This window comes from Macaca mulatta, chromosome 8 (genome assembly GCF_049350105.2).
Source record: "Macaca mulatta isolate MMU2019108-1 chromosome 8, T2T-MMU8v2.0, whole genome shotgun sequence".
NCBI classification, from domain to species: Eukaryota; Metazoa; Chordata; class Mammalia; order Primates; family Cercopithecidae; genus Macaca; species Macaca mulatta.
This window is the reverse complement of record NC_133413.1, coordinates 44,833,881-44,849,061: the sequence shown is the minus strand read 5'-3', so window position 1 is coordinate 44,849,061 and position 15,181 is coordinate 44,833,881. Positions and strand designations below refer to the sequence as shown.

At 45.9% G+C, this 15,181-nt stretch overlaps 1 long non-coding RNA gene across 1 annotated transcript; it reads right to left on the bottom strand.

Annotated features, from left to right (window-relative positions):
* Window positions 1–9,747: 9,747 nt before the first annotated feature.
* Window positions 9,748–14,872, bottom strand: LOC144330940 (uncharacterized). Its single transcript, XR_013397649.1, has 3 exons — window positions 14,813–14,872; window positions 12,729–12,824; window positions 9,748–10,214 (listed from the first exon to the last, which is right to left on the bottom strand). It is a non-coding gene; the product is annotated as an uncharacterized LOC144330940 (long non-coding RNA).
* Window positions 14,873–15,181: the final 309 nt, after the last annotated feature.

Here is a 15,181-nt window from a genome sequence, read left to right as displayed (position 1 = left end):
AATCTTGATTATGATTTCATCATTAATATCTGTATGTGTGTATGTTCACACATGTGCACATGCATTGGGGATTGTCTGTGTATCTGAACTATAGAATCAATGACTTAGACGTGAAATGAAACTCATAGATTATTTAACCCGTCTTACTTTATCTCAAAAGATAGAGTAGTTTGTCCACAATCATACAGCTAATTAATAACAGATCCAACACTAAAAAACAAATCTCCTGACTCTTTAACCATGTCTCTACCTCGTGTACAATTCATCCTCTTCCATGAGATGAGAGTAGAAAAAGAAGTAAATCAATTGAGATAGTTCAACCTGTCCCCGCCCCAAACCCAGGCTCACTACCACAGGACAGGGGTGGCAGGGGATGCCCGAATTAGGGAGGGTGGTTTTGGGGACACCTTTCACTGTCAGTAGTCAGTAGGGAGAAGGCGGCTTTCAAATGTAAACCGTGTCAGGAAGATGATGGAGCATGCGGCCCACTTATTTTAGGAAGATCAGGGACTGGGTGCGGTGACTCCTGCCTGTAATCCCAGCACTTGGGGAGGCCGAAGCGGGCGGATCACGAGGTCAGGAGATCGAGACCATCCTGGTTAACACAGTGAAACCCCGTCTCTACTAAAAATACAAAAACTTAGCCGGATGTGGTGGCGGGCGCTTGTAGTACCAGCTACTCGGGAGGCTGAGGCAGGAGAATGGCGTGAACCCGGGAGGCAGAGCTTGCAGTGAGCTGAGATCGCGCCACTGCACTCCAGCCTGGGCGACAGAGTGAGACTCTGTCTCAAAAAATAAACAAATAAAAAAAATAGGCCGGGCGCGGTGGCTCAAGCCTGTAATCCCAGCACTTTGGGAGGCCGAGACGGGCGGATCACGAGGTCAGGAGATCAAGACCATCCTGGCTAACACGTGAAACCCCGTCTCTACTAAAAAAATACAAAAATTAGCCGGGAGCGGTGGCGGGCGCCTGTAGTCCCAGCTACTCGGGAGGCTGAGGCAGGAGAATGGCGTGAACCCGGGAGGTAGAGCTTGCAGTGAGCTGAGATCCGGCCACTGCACTCCAGCCTTGGGGACAGAGCGAGACTCCGTCTCAAAAAAAAAAAAAAAATTAAAAAATTTAAAAAAAAATAAAATAAAAAAGGAAGATCAGGACTATCAGTTGGGGGGGGGGGAACCTGAGAAAGTTTATTTTAATGAGCATAAAGGATAAAAATACCTAATGTATACAAGTTTTCACAATGAGACCAATCAAGGAGGTGGCAAGCTGAGTTGCGTGGTTGATATTTGGAGGAAGACAAGTCACAGGCCAGATGGAAGCATCCCAGGTTTCCTCTTCCCACTGCCCTGCCCCACCCACCCTGTCACACTTTCCATGGCAGAGGCAGCAGAAAGTGGGCAGAGGAAAAACCACTGACATCATCAGATGCTGAGTGCAGAGGGGCGATGTCCGGAGTAGGTCATCCTGGGAGCTCATGAGCCAGATTGGAGTTGGCTGGAAAAGACAGGCAGACACCCCTGTGCCCTCACCCAGCTCCACTCGGTAGCCCTCGAAGCCGCATGCTGGATGTGGCCTCAGGTGCTTGATCATCTGATTTTTCAGAGAATGACCAAAATGAAGGACTGAGGCATGTCTCTATCATTGAGGTTTATTAAACCACTTGAAGGCGAGTCTGGGAAAAACACCGCACCTGTGGGACACACCTGTGGCTGTTTTTCGGAAGAGGATTTCAGTAGGTTTAACATTTATACACGTCCTTAGAGGTGGGGGTGGGGCAAGTAGGGAGAGGGACAGGCTGGCTCCAAATGGTGCATTTTACATAAGAGAAGGTGAACATCTGGAGAGGAAAAAGGGAAAAAATCAAGCTGGGCGTGGTGGCTCATGCCTGTAATCCCAGCACTTTGGGAAGCCGAGGCAGGTGGGTGCTTGAGCCCAGGAGTTTGAGACCAGCCTGGGCAACACAGGGAGACTCCCATCTCTACAAAAAAATACAAAAATTAGCCGGGTGTGGTGATGCCTGCCTGTGGTCCCAGCTAGTTGGAGAGGCTGAGATGGGAGGATCATCTGAGCTTGGGAAGTCAAGGCTGCAGTGAGCTGTGATCCTGCCACTGCACTCCAGCCTGGGTGACAGAGTAAGACCCTGTCACAAAGAAAAATAAAAAAAGATAACAACAAAGTTAAAACTATAAACTAAATTTTCCCAGTTTGGCCTATGTCCAGGGATAAACGATGGCAGCTTGGAGGTTAAAGGCAAGATGGAGTGGGTTAGGTCAGATCTCTTTTCTCACTGTTATAATTTTTACAAAGGTAGTTTCAGGAACAAGGCAATAAGAATAGGGGCACACATGTGCACACCTCCCCTCACCCATCCCCTTTAGACTTTGGAGCAATCGTCTCAGTACTTCAGCATATCCAGCTGCTGTAGACTGAATGTGTGTCCTCCCCAAACCCATAAGTGTATTTTATTTTATTTTATTTTTTATTTTATTTTATTTTATTTTATTTTATTTTTTGGAGACAGAGTCTCACTCTGTCACCCAGATTGGAGTGCAATGGTGTGATCTGGGCTTACTGCAACCTTTGCCTCCCAGATTCAAGTGATTCTCCTGCCTCAGCCTCCTGAGTAGCTGGGCTACAGGCAGCTGCCACCACATCTGGCTAATTTTTTAAATTTTTATTTCTAGTAGAGATGGGGTTTCACCATATAGGCCAGGCTGGCCTTGAACTCCTGACCTCAAGTGATCCACCTGCCTCAGCATCCCGAAGTGCTGGGATTACAAGCGTGAGCCACCGTGCCTGGCCCAAACCTATAAGTTTAAATCCTAAACTCCAATGTGATGATGTTAGGAGGTGGGGCCTTTGGAAGGTGATTAGGTCATGAGAGTGGAGACTCCGTGAATGGGATTAGTGCCATTATAAAAGATACCCCAGAGAGTTCCCTCACCCCTTCCACCATGTGAGGACTCAGGGAGAAGAGGGCCGTCTATAAACCAGGAAGCAGCCCTCACCACACACCAGACCTGCCAGCACTTTGTCTTGGACTTCCCAGCCTCCAGAACTGTAAGCGATAAATTTCTGCAGTTTAGAAGCCACCCAATTTATGGTACTTTTATTATAGCATCCTGAATCGATTTAGATACCAGTTATTCTCAACTGGAGATGCCACTGCACCCATTCTACACACACACACAGACACACACACACACTCACACAATTTCCCATTGGTGTTTAGAAATGTTTAAAGGGGTATTTTGGCTGCCACAGTGACTGGGGGTGGCCGAGTAGAGTAGGGTGAATCCTTCCCCATTCCCACTCCATGGAATTTTGCAGATGAAGAGAACCTTCATTTGTAAAACAAGAGCGATAATAGCGCCTTCCTCACAGGGCTGTTTCTCTAAGGTTGCCTGAGCTGACGTCACAGTTTTCATCCTTCTGTTGTTTCCTTTTGAACACTGTGATCTTCTAGCCTGGCTGACTCTCCTCTTGATGCCCAGAGCTGAGACTGTCCTTGAGCATTCAGATGAGCATGTGTAATTCCACAGCAGGCCAGGCTGCCCTGTCCCATGACCATCAACACTGCCTGGAGGTGTGACAGTCCACATCTGGGCACGGATTGCTGCTCTCACCTAGTTTTCCCAAACCCGAGATTATGTCCATGAGCCAAAGACATAGCGTTACTTTTATGGTCACTGGTACTTGATTGACATACTGAACAGAAAGTTTTAATGCAAAGAAGAAATACATGTCAGGTTAAACATATATGGTAAGCACTGTGTTAATTAAATGAATGAATTTAAGTGGATAACAGTAGGTACTTCAGAGAAAGAATTTTGACACAACCGAAAGGTCCATTGCAACATAAGAACATTACTCTCTGGAAATTACTGTGTTCCAATGTTAACTGGCTATACACCATCTCCAAAGGGACCAAGATCATAGCTAAGAGTTTTTGTAACTTTGCTGTGTGTTGTGGCCACAGGCTAGACCACAAGATTTACTACTGGATACAGTGGAGAGATCAGACTTGCATTACCTTAATCTAGGGATTAATCTTAACTCTAATGATCAAATAGCCAAGTAGCCTCCCTCCTCACTGTGGTACAATATGAACACTATGTTACCATCTATAGCACATCCCTAACAAAAAGACTGCGGTGGCTCACGCCTGTAATCCCAGCTCTCTGAGAGACCCAGGTGGGAGGACTGCTTGAGGCCAGGAGTTCAAGATCAGCTGGCCAATATGGTGAAGCCCCATTTCTACTAAAAATACAAAAATTAGCCTGGCGTGGCGGCACAAGCCTAGTGGCACAAGCCTATAATCCCAGCTACTCAGGAGACTGAGTCAGGAGAATCACTTGAACCTGGGAGGTGGAGGTTTCAGTGAGCCGAGATCGTGCCACTGCACTGCAGCCTGGTGACAGAGCGAGACTCCGTCACGGGGAAAAAAAAAAAAAAGATTGAACCAGAATTATGGTTAGGGATACAGTTGTAACTTTCAGTTTACAGAAAAATACAGGAGACAAAGGAATAAGCTAAATGCCACCAGAAGCAAGGAACCAGACAAACTCCAAGTAGGGAGATATACTTGGGGAAAACGGATCTGGTCCTTTCAACAAATCAGTGCCAAGAAAGAGATTAAAATAGATTTAACATCACGCCTGTAATCCCAGTACTTTGGGAGGCCGAGGCAGGCAGATCACGAGGTCAGGGTATCAAAACCATCCTGGCTAACATGGTGAAACCCCATCTCTACTAAAAATACAAAAACAAAATTAGCCGGGCGTAGTGGCGGGCACCTTTAGTCCCAGCTACTCAGGAGGCTGAGGTGGGAGAACGCGTGAACCTTGGAGGTGGAGCTTGCAGTGAGCTGAGATCATGCCACTGCACTCCAGCCTGGGTGACAGAGCGAGACTCCGTCTCAAAAAATATATAAATAAATAAATAAAAATAAAAAGATTTAAGAGGCATAACAAACGGTCTTGGGTCAACTCTTATTTGAGACAAGCTAAATATCAAATTAGGATATTTTTGAGGCAGGGAACTTGAATGTAGAATTATTAATTTTGCTAAGTACGATAATAGTATTTTGGAGAGTGTTTTAATGTAAGAAAATGTTGTTTAAGGTGCATACTGAAAATTACACACACACACACAGCTAGAAATACTTGGAGGGGCTGAGCAAGAGTACACGTTTGTCCCCATTTTAGACAACTTCGTCCAAAATTCCTGGTATCTGGTTTAATTAATCAACAAATATCAAGTAAGCCTTGACTGTGGACTAAGCTCTATTAGATGTTGTTTGGGTATTATAGAGAATATGCTGGTATAGCTAAAAAAATGAGGTTCACTTAATATAATAATAGAAATGATATTCGAAATCATACAGCACACACTGGAAATGCCACTGGCTTTCCAACACAGGGAGCCTGGTGGGGGCCATGTGTTCTATGAAGGCTTCAGGAGGAGCAGTGGAGCGGGAGTGTGACCAGAAGTCTGAAGGCTGCACATAACGTGGACAGTTCTCTGTGGCCCCCCGTGTGTGGGCCTGCACACGTGTGTCCCGTCATCACACATGTGATACAGAGAGAAATCGTTCTTGCAACTTTCACTTCTTGGATTAGTTGGCAGATTTTGCACACAGATTTTTCTTGCTATACATTTGGAATTAAAATTTATTTGCCTTAGAGTGATCTTTTGTGGTTACTTCCTTAGGATTATTATGTTAAATAAATATTTGTTCTTTTCTGTGTTTGAAGCTGTTATTATCTCCCACCTTGGCTATGTGCATGCATGTGAAGGCTTAATCTTTTCTGAATCTGTGTCTGATCAGTAAGAAGCTTGCTGTAGAAGGTGTTTCATGCTGGTATTTTCCTTTTTTTTTTTTTTTTTTAACATTGTTTTGTTTTTGTTTTAGACATGAGGGCTCACTCTGCTGCTCCAGGCTGGAGTGCAGTGATACAATCACAGCTCACTGCAACCTTCAACTCCTGGGCTCAAGTGACCCTCCCGTTTCAGCCTCCCATGTGACTGGAATTACAGGCATGAGCCACCCCACCTGGCTCATACTGGCATTTTTTCAAAATTTGAAAGTGAATTCAGATCTAAACACATTTTTCTGAAATTAGTATCATCATTGTGAAAATAAATAAAATTTAAAAGCTGTTGGAAATCCCCAAATGCTTTAAGCTTTGAGAGAGATGTGGCTGTTATCTGAGTTATATGGCATGTTGTTGTAACATCTGTTTCTTAGATTATAACTTAACTCTCTTCCTCATTGTCCTTGTTCTGTCATTGTCTAGGAAAGACCAGACCTCCCTCTTCCAAACACTGAGCGTTGTGATAGATTAACTGCCTCCTTTGTTTTCCTGTACCTAACTCAGGCCAGATGGTGTCCCAAACAGGGACCCCATGACAGTTCCATCTTCGGTGTAAAATGTTTTTTTTTTTTTTTTTTTGAGACGGAGTCTCGCTCTGTTGCCCAGGCTGGAGTGCAGTGGCGCGATCTCGGCTCACTGCAAGCTCCGCCTCCCGGGTTCACGCCATTCTCCTGCCTCAGCCTCCCGAGTAGCTGGAACTACAGGCGCCCGCCACCGCACCCGGCTAATTTTTTGTATTTTTAGTAGACACGGGGTTTCACCGTGGTCTCGATCTCCGGACCTTGTGATCCGCCCGCCTCAGCCTCCCAAAGTGCTGGAATTACAGGCGTGAGCCACCGCGCCTGGCTAGAATGTTAAATATACCTTTCCCAAAAGAAAAGAACCACCTTGACTAATGAGATCATTGTGACTATGCATTAAGACTTACATAGAAAAAGGTTGAAATTCTGTTAAACTTCCCTAAGGTTTGTCTATAAAAGTGATCCCAAATTTGTAACTTTGGAACGCTAACTTCTTTTCTTTGGAATCTGTGCTTCCTGGGAGGGTTGTCCTCAAACTTTGCACTTGAATAAACTGCTTAAACTAGATTCTGAAACTTTTGATTATTTTAGGTTGACATCATTTACTTAGCAAACTAAGAGTTGAAGTTAAGTGGTGTGTTAAAGTCAATAGTATTCTCAATAAAAAGGAGAGGAATAGTGGCTTGCCCTTTGAATCCACAATCCCATCAATAATTTAAGGCAAGGAATCCTTGATTTTCATCACAATGTGTTCCTGCAAATCCCGTCCTAAAGTACTGATAAAGCAGATTCTATTTTCCCAAAGGAACAAAGTTACAATGAGTTGGGTGGTTTAAAAACTGTGAAAGCTCCAGTAAAATTATCCAAAGTATAGGAATTAAGAGCACGGGAGAGCTTCAAAGGTCATGCATGAATTATAACTTCTGTAAGCTGAAACTAAAATGTTAAGGCCTCCCAACCATCTGAATGGTCCCCTCCTTTTGGCCAGGGCAGTCCAAAATTAATCTGAAAAATTAATTTTGTTCAGGCCATGATGGAAGTGGGGCTCAGACATGCCTCACTATACCCTCCTCCTTTTTGGAATTTAGGAAAAGCCAACCAGAATTAACATCAACACCAATCTGAAGTCTGACAAGGAACATTTGCAATCTCTTATCTCTGAAGCCTGCTACTTGGAGGCTTCATCTGCATGATAAAACCTTAGTCTCCACAACCCCTCATTGTCAACCAGACATTCCTTTCTACTGATAATAACTCTTTCAACCAATTGCTAATCAGAAAATTTTTAAATCTACCTACCACTCAGAAACTCTCTCCAACCCCACTGCTTTTAGTTGTCCTGCCCTTCCAGATAGAACCATTTTAGGCTGGGCGTGGTGGCTCACGCCTGTAATCCCAGCACTTTGGGAGGCCGAGGCAGGTGGATCACAAGGTCAGGAGATCGAGACCATCTTGGCTAGCACGGTGAAACCCCATCTCTACTAAAAATAAAAAAAATTAGCCGGGCATGGTGGTGGGCGCCTGTAGTCCCAGCTACTCGGGAGGCTGAGGCAGGAGAATGGCGTGAACCCAGGAGGTGAAGCTTGCAGTGAGCTGAGATTGCGCCACTGCACTCCAGCCTGGGTGGCAGAGCAAGACTCCATCTCAAAAAAAAAAAAAAAAAAGAACCATTGTAAACCTTACATGTATTTGATTGATGTCTCCTGTCTCCCTGAAATGTATAAAACTGGGCCATGCCCTGACCACCTTGGGCACATGTCCTCAGGATCGCCTGAGGGCTGTGTCACAGGTCATGATCACTCATATTTGACTCTGAATACATCTCTTCAAATATTTTACAGAGTTTGACTCTTTTGTTGATACTTCTTGTTACCAACTGGAAACTGAAACCCAAGAGGGACCTATTGAGTGGGGAATAAACATTGACCCCAGCATGCTCCCCATCTAGAGCACGGGATATCACACAATAATGTTTTCAAAGCTCCAAGGGAAAATGATTTTGAAACAGAATTCCATGCCCAGCCAGTCCATTATTTAAATGTGAGTGTCACACGCATCCGTATGAAGAGAGTCCACCAACAGGCTTTGTGTGAGCAACAAGGCTATTTATTTCACCTGGGTGCAGGTGGGCTGAGTCCGAGAAAGGAGTCAACAGGCCGGGTGTGGTGGCTCGTGCTTGTAATCCCAGCACTTTGGGAGGCTGAGGCAGGCGGATCACGAGGTCAGGAGATCAAGACCATCTTGGCTAACACAGTGAAACCTCATCTCTACTAAAAAATACAAAAAAATTAGCTGGACGTAGTGGCGGGCACCTGTAGTCCCAGCTACTCGGGAGGCTGAGGCAGGAGAATGGCGTGAACCTGGGAGGCGGAGCTTGCAGTGAGCCGAGATCGCGCCACTGCACTCCAGCCTGGGCGACAGAGCGAGACTCCATCTTAAAAAGAAGAAGAGTGAGCAAAGGGTGGTGGGAATACCATTAGTTCTTATAGGTTTTGGGATAGGCGGTGGAGTTAGAAGCAATGCTTTGCGGGCAGTGGGTGGATCTCACAAAGTACATTCTCAAGGGTGGGGAGAATTACGAAGAATCTTCTTAAGGGTGGGGGAGATTGCAAAGTACATTGATCAGTTAGGGTGGGGCAGAAACAAATCACAATGGTGGAATGTCATCAGTTAAGGCTATTTTCACTTCTTTTATGGATCTTCAGTTGCTTCAGGCCATCTGGATGTATATGAGCAGGTCACAGGGAATATAATGGCTTAGCTTGGGCTCAGAGGCCTGACATTCCTGTCTTCTTATATTAATAAGAAAAGCAAAACAAAATAGTGGTGAAGTGTTGGGGTGGCGAAAATTTTTGGGGGTAGTATGGAGAGATAATGGGTGATGTTTCTCAGGGCTGCTTCGAATGGGATTAGGGGTGGCATGGAAACCTAGAGTGGGAGAGATTAACCTGAAGGAAGATTTTGGGGTAAGGATGATATTGTGGGGTTGTTAGAAGGAGCATTTGTCATATAGAATTATTCGTGATGGCCTGGATGCGGTTTTATATGAATTGAGAAACAAAACGAAAGACACAACGTCCAAGTAAAAGAAGGAGAAAAATAGGTATTAAAGGACTAAGAATTGGGAGTACCCAGGATGTCCAAGTAGAGAGTGTCCAAGGGGGTTCAAAGTTATTGTTTGCTTGGTTGGTGAGGTTTTGGGCTCTATCCTTGGGTTTTTTTTATGATGTCATATACCAGGCCAGATTGATTTAGGTAAAAACAACAATCTTCATTTAAAAATATACAGCGTGTTTCATGTGTCCGTGTGAAGAGACCACCAAACAGGCTTTGTGTGAGCAACGTAGCTGTTTATTTTACCTGGGTGCAGGCGGGCTGAGTCCGAAAAAGGAGTCAGCAAAGGGTGGTGGGATTATCATTGGTTCTTACAGGTTTTGGGATAAGTGGTGAAATTAAGAGCAATGTTTTGGGGGCAGGGGTAAAGCTCACCAAGTACATTCTCAAGGGTGGGGAGAATCACACAGAAACTTCTTAAGGGTTGGGGAGATTATAAAGAACCTTCTTAAGGGTGGGGGAAATTACAAAGTACATTGATCTGTTAGGGTGGGGCAGAAACAAATCAAAATGGTGGAATGTCATCAGTTAAGCCATTTTCACTTCTGTGGATCTTCAGTTGCTTCAGGCCATCTGGATGTATACGTGCAGGTCGCTGGGGATATGATGGCTTAGCTTGGGCTCAGAGGCCTGACATAGAGTCCTCCTTTTTCAGCGGCAAATAAATTGAGGCCTTGGCAGTTCTGGAGCTAAAGAGTCAACCTGGACTTGGAGAACAGATAAAGTTTGTGATATGTCTGTAATGCTAGCAGAGAAGTCATTAGAGAGGCTGTGGAATGTTGTGACAGAGGTTGAGATGCCTGCTATTCCAGTTCCAAGTGCAATAGTGGAGGCAGAAAGTCCTAGACACACAATTAAAGGGATTAGTGGGATGACTCTTTTTTGTAGTGTTGGTGTCATGAGGGGGACAGGCAGTTGTTCGCTCCCAGCTGCAAACTGGATTTTGGGGGTAAGGAAGACTAGAATACATGTGCCCATCCAGTTGGCAGGTAGGTACATGTAGGTGGAAGAGCCACATAAAAAGAAGAGACCTTGTGTCAGGCAGAACTGGAAATGTAAAGTGAAAAGGTGAGAGGGTATACTGAAAGAGGAATCCTGCACCCAAAATCCTAGAGATCCAGTAAGGGCAGCAGCCGTTAGAGGTTGTAATGGGGATTGATGGTGCAACTGCATAGAGAGAGAGGTTTGGTTTTCATGGTGTATCAGAAAATGCATAGTGTCTACAAGTAACCTTTCACTGCTATTCATGGGGCTGGATATAAGCAAGCAAGAGGAGGGGCTAGAAGGAGATTCAGATGAGCAGGGGGAGGGTAGCCAAGGATGGAGTGAGATGCAGGGTAGGTGTCTTCCTAAACAATAGTGACTGCCAATGTTTTTTAGTTTGTCAGTAATGATAGAGGGCTTATCAGTAATGCGAAGTTGGAATGCTCCCATCTGTTTGGTAATGTGTGGCTGGGTTCTGGAGATAAAGAGTAAAGGTACATTTGGACAGTGGAAGGTTGCCTAAAGGGATTCCAGTAGGCTGTTGTTGGGAGATGCATAAAGGAGTGGCAACAGGGATAGTTGTTTGTGTGGTTAGGGGTCCAAATATGGAGGCAGTGGTGGAATTGACATAAGAAGAAAGGTGCCATAAGTAGATGTGGAGAAGTGTGGCAGCTTGTTGGTATGAAATGTCTGGGGAGTTCTCACCAAATTTGTCTAGAAAGTAAAGAAGTTCCTCAGGTGGGTAAAGATGAGGGCTATTAAAGGAGGTTCTGAGGTGTGGGGAGACAGGAGAGGTAGCCCAGTCGGCCTGTAGAACAGGCGTGGCTGTCTAAGAGCAGGAAGAAAAGGAAACGCATAGCCAGCAATTCTGTGCTAGAGAAGGATTGGAGGCAGTGAGGAGAGAGTGGGTGAGATTGATAGTATGCTGGAGGTAACTAGGGAGAGGTAGTGAGTGGCATAAGAATGGGAATGAGAATAAGAGTGAGTATAAAAGTAAAGAATAGAACTTCATCAGGGTACTGCACAGCCCTGCACTTTGGCTGTGTGTAACGAAAAGGGTTGGGATGAGTCAAGGAGAGCTAGTGTGGGAGCAGTCTCTAAAGCTGTCTTCAAGGAATGGAAAGAGGAGTGGGGAAAGGATTTAGGATCTGTGGAGTCAGCTAGATTTACTTTTGTGAGTTTACATAATGGTTTAGTCAGGATGGTAAAACTAGGTATCCAAAGGCGGAAGTACTTAACCATGCCTAGGAAGGAAAGGAATTGTTGTTTTGTAGAAGCAGTTGGGGTTTGGGAGATTAGCTGGACACGATCAGCAGGGAGAGCATGTGTGTTTTCATGAAGAATTATGCCGAGATAGGTAACAGATAAGGAAGAAATTTGGGCTTGACTGAAGTAATGGGGCTGTCCGCAAAGACTTGTGGCAGTACAGCCCAGGTAATTTGCTGAGCCTAATGGGTGTCAGGGTCAGTACAAGTGACAGCGAAAAGAGGCTGGGATGAAGGGTGCAAAGAAATAGTAAAGAAAACATGTTTGAGATCCAGAACAGAATACCGGGTTGTGGAGGGAGGTACTGAGTATAGGAGAGTATATGGGTTGGCACCACGGGGTGGAGAGGCAAGATGATTTGGTTGATAAAGCGCAGATCCTGAACTAACCTGCAAGGCTTGTCCAGTTTTTGGACAGGTAAAATGGGGGAATTGTAGGGAGAGTTTATAGATTTTAAAAAGCCATGCTGTAACAGGCAAGTGATAACAGGCTTTAATCCTTTTAAAGCATGCTGTGGGATGGGATATTGGTGTTGAGTGGGGTAAGGGTGATTAGGTTTTAATGGGATGGTAAGGGATGCATCATCCATCACCAAGGAGGGAGGTAGAGGTGTCCTATGCTTGTGGATTAAGGTGGGGAGATACAAAGAGAGGATGTGAAGGAGGCTTTGAACTGGGGGAAAAGGCGGCAATGAGGTGTGACGTTAGCCCAGGAAGAGTCAGGGAAGCAGATAATTTAGTTAAAATGTCTCAACCTAACAAGGGAACTGGGCAGTGGAGATAACTAAAAAAGAGTGCATTAAAGAATGTTGTCCAAGTTGGCACCAGAGTTGGGGAGTTTTAAGAGGTTTAGCAGCCTGGCCATCAATACTCACAACGGTTGTGGAGGTAAAGGAAACAGGCCCTTGAAAAGAAAGTAATGCGGAGCGGGTAGCCTCCACATTGATTAAGAAGGGGATGGACTTACCCTCCACTGTAAAAGTTACCAAAGTGTCCATGATGGTCCAGGAGGCTTCTGAGTCGATCGGGCAGCATCAGTCTTTAGCCGCTAAACTGAGAAGATCTGGAAAGGAGTCCGTCAGAGAGCCTTGGGCCAGAGTTCCAGGGACTCTAGGAATGGCTGCCGGGTGAGTTGGACAGTCCAATTTCCAGTGGGGTCCCACACAGATGGGACATGGCTTAGGAGGAATCCCGGGCTGTGGGCATTCCTTGACCCAGTGGCCAGATTTCTGGCACTTGAAGCAAGATCCTGGGGGAGACAGTCCAGGAGGAATGCCTGGCCACTGTGGTTCGACGTTTTGAGGTTCTTGTGTGCTGGAGATGTGGCTGGGGTTTCTCTCACAGTGGATGCAAGTAGTTGCAACTCAGAAATACGTTGCTACTTGGCTGCCTCTAATCTATTACTGCACACCTTGAAGGCAAGGTTAATTAGGTCCTGTTGTGGGGTTGGAGGGCTGGAATCTAATTTTTGGAGCTTTATTTAATGTCGGCAGCAGATCGGGTAATAAAATGCATATTGAGAATAAGACGGCCTTCTGGCCTTTCTGGGTCTAGGGTGGTAAACGTCTAAGGGTTGTTGCCAAATGGGCCATGAACTGGGTTGGGTTTTTATATTTGATGTAAAAGAGCCTAAACGCTAACTGATTTGGGAGAGGTTGGATAAAGAAAAAGGAGCATTAACCTTGGCTTTGCCTTCAGTTCCAGCGACCTCTTTAAGAGGAAATTGTTGGGCGGGTGAGGGAGGGCTAGTCACCGAACGAAACTGTAAGCCAGACCGGGTGCGAGGAGGGGAGGTAATAGAAGGATTGTAGGGTAGGGGAGCGGAGGCTGAGGAAGAATTGGGACCTGGCTCGGCCTGGTGAGGAGCAGCCTGGGGAGGAGGCGAGAGGTCAGATGAGTCCACAGAAAAGGATGAGTCCCTAGAAAAAGAGGATTCAAAGGACTCAGAGCTTGGGGTGGAGACTGAAGAAACAGACAGGAAAGAAAGAAGAAAGATTTGGGACGAGTTGCATTGGGAGCAGAGACTAGGGAGGGACAAATGTGTAAAAGAATGCCTGGACGTCAGGCACCTCAGACCCATTTGCCCATTTTTCAACAAAAATCATCCAGGTCTTGTAAAAGGAGGAATCAAAAGTGTCATTTTCTGGCTGTTTAGTACGATTGTCGAGTTTGCATTGGGACCAAGCGGTGTTGCAGAAGAAAATAAGACACTTACATTTTAGGTCAGGAGAAAGTTGAAGGTTTTTAAGTTCTTGAGAACACTGGGCTAAGGGAGAAGAAGGAGGAATGGAGGGTGGAAGTTTGCCCATAGTGAAGGAGGTAAGTTTAAAGAGAAAGGTAGCCGGGCGCGGTGGCTCAAGCCTGTAATCCCAGCACTTTGGGAGGCCGAGACGGGCGGATCACAAGGTCAGGAGATCGAGACCATCCTGGCTAACCCGGTGAAACCCCGTCTCTACTAAAAAAATACAAAAAACTAGCCGGGCGAGGTGGCGGGCGCCTGTAGTCCCAGCTACTAGGGAGGCTGAGGCAGGAGAATGGCGTGAACCCGGGAGGCGGAGCTTGCAGTGAGCTGAGATCTGGCCACTGCACTCCAGCCTGGGCGACAGAGCGAGACTCCGTCTCAAAAAAAAAAAAAAAAAAGAGAAAGGTAGAGACGCAGAGAAGAGGGTGGGTGAGCAGCCAATGCAGGCGTCCCGCAATTGACTTGCCACCAAGGGAATGTAGGTGAATGACCAAGGCAGGCATCCCCGCGGTGATCAGACACCAGTGAAATGTGGGTGAATAATCAGGCAGGCATCCCCGCAGTGATTAAACACAAGGGAAGACTGTCTCCCCGAGTCCGTGACCGGTGCTGGAGTTTTGGGTCCATGGATGAAACATGTCTCCTTTGTCTCTACTAGAGAGGAAAAAGAACTGGAGTTGGAAGGACAGGGAGATTGAAGGGTAGCAAGAGAGGCTGGAGAAGAGAGTGAAAAGACTGCTTAGTTGGAAGGACAGGGAGATTGAAGGGTAGGAAGAGAGGCTGGAGAAGAGAGTGAAAACACTGCTTACCCGATTTGAAATTGGTGAGATGTTCCTTGGGCTGGTTGGTCTGAGGACCCGAGGTTGTAGGTGGATCTCCTCATGGAGTGAGGGCGAGGACAGGGGACTGGTCTCCCAAAGAAGTCCTCCTGTCCCGGGTCTTTGGCACCAAATGTCACGCGCATCCGTGTGAAGAGAGTCCACCAACAGGCTTTATGTGAGCAACAAAGCTGTTTATTTCACTTGGGTGCAGGCAGGTTGAGTCCGAAAAAGGAGTCAGCAAAGTGTAGTGGGATTATAATTAGTTCTTTAGGTTTTGGGATACCGGGTGGAGTTAGGAGCAATGTTTTGAGGGCACGGGGTGGATCTCATGAAGTACATTCTCAAGGGTGGGGAGAA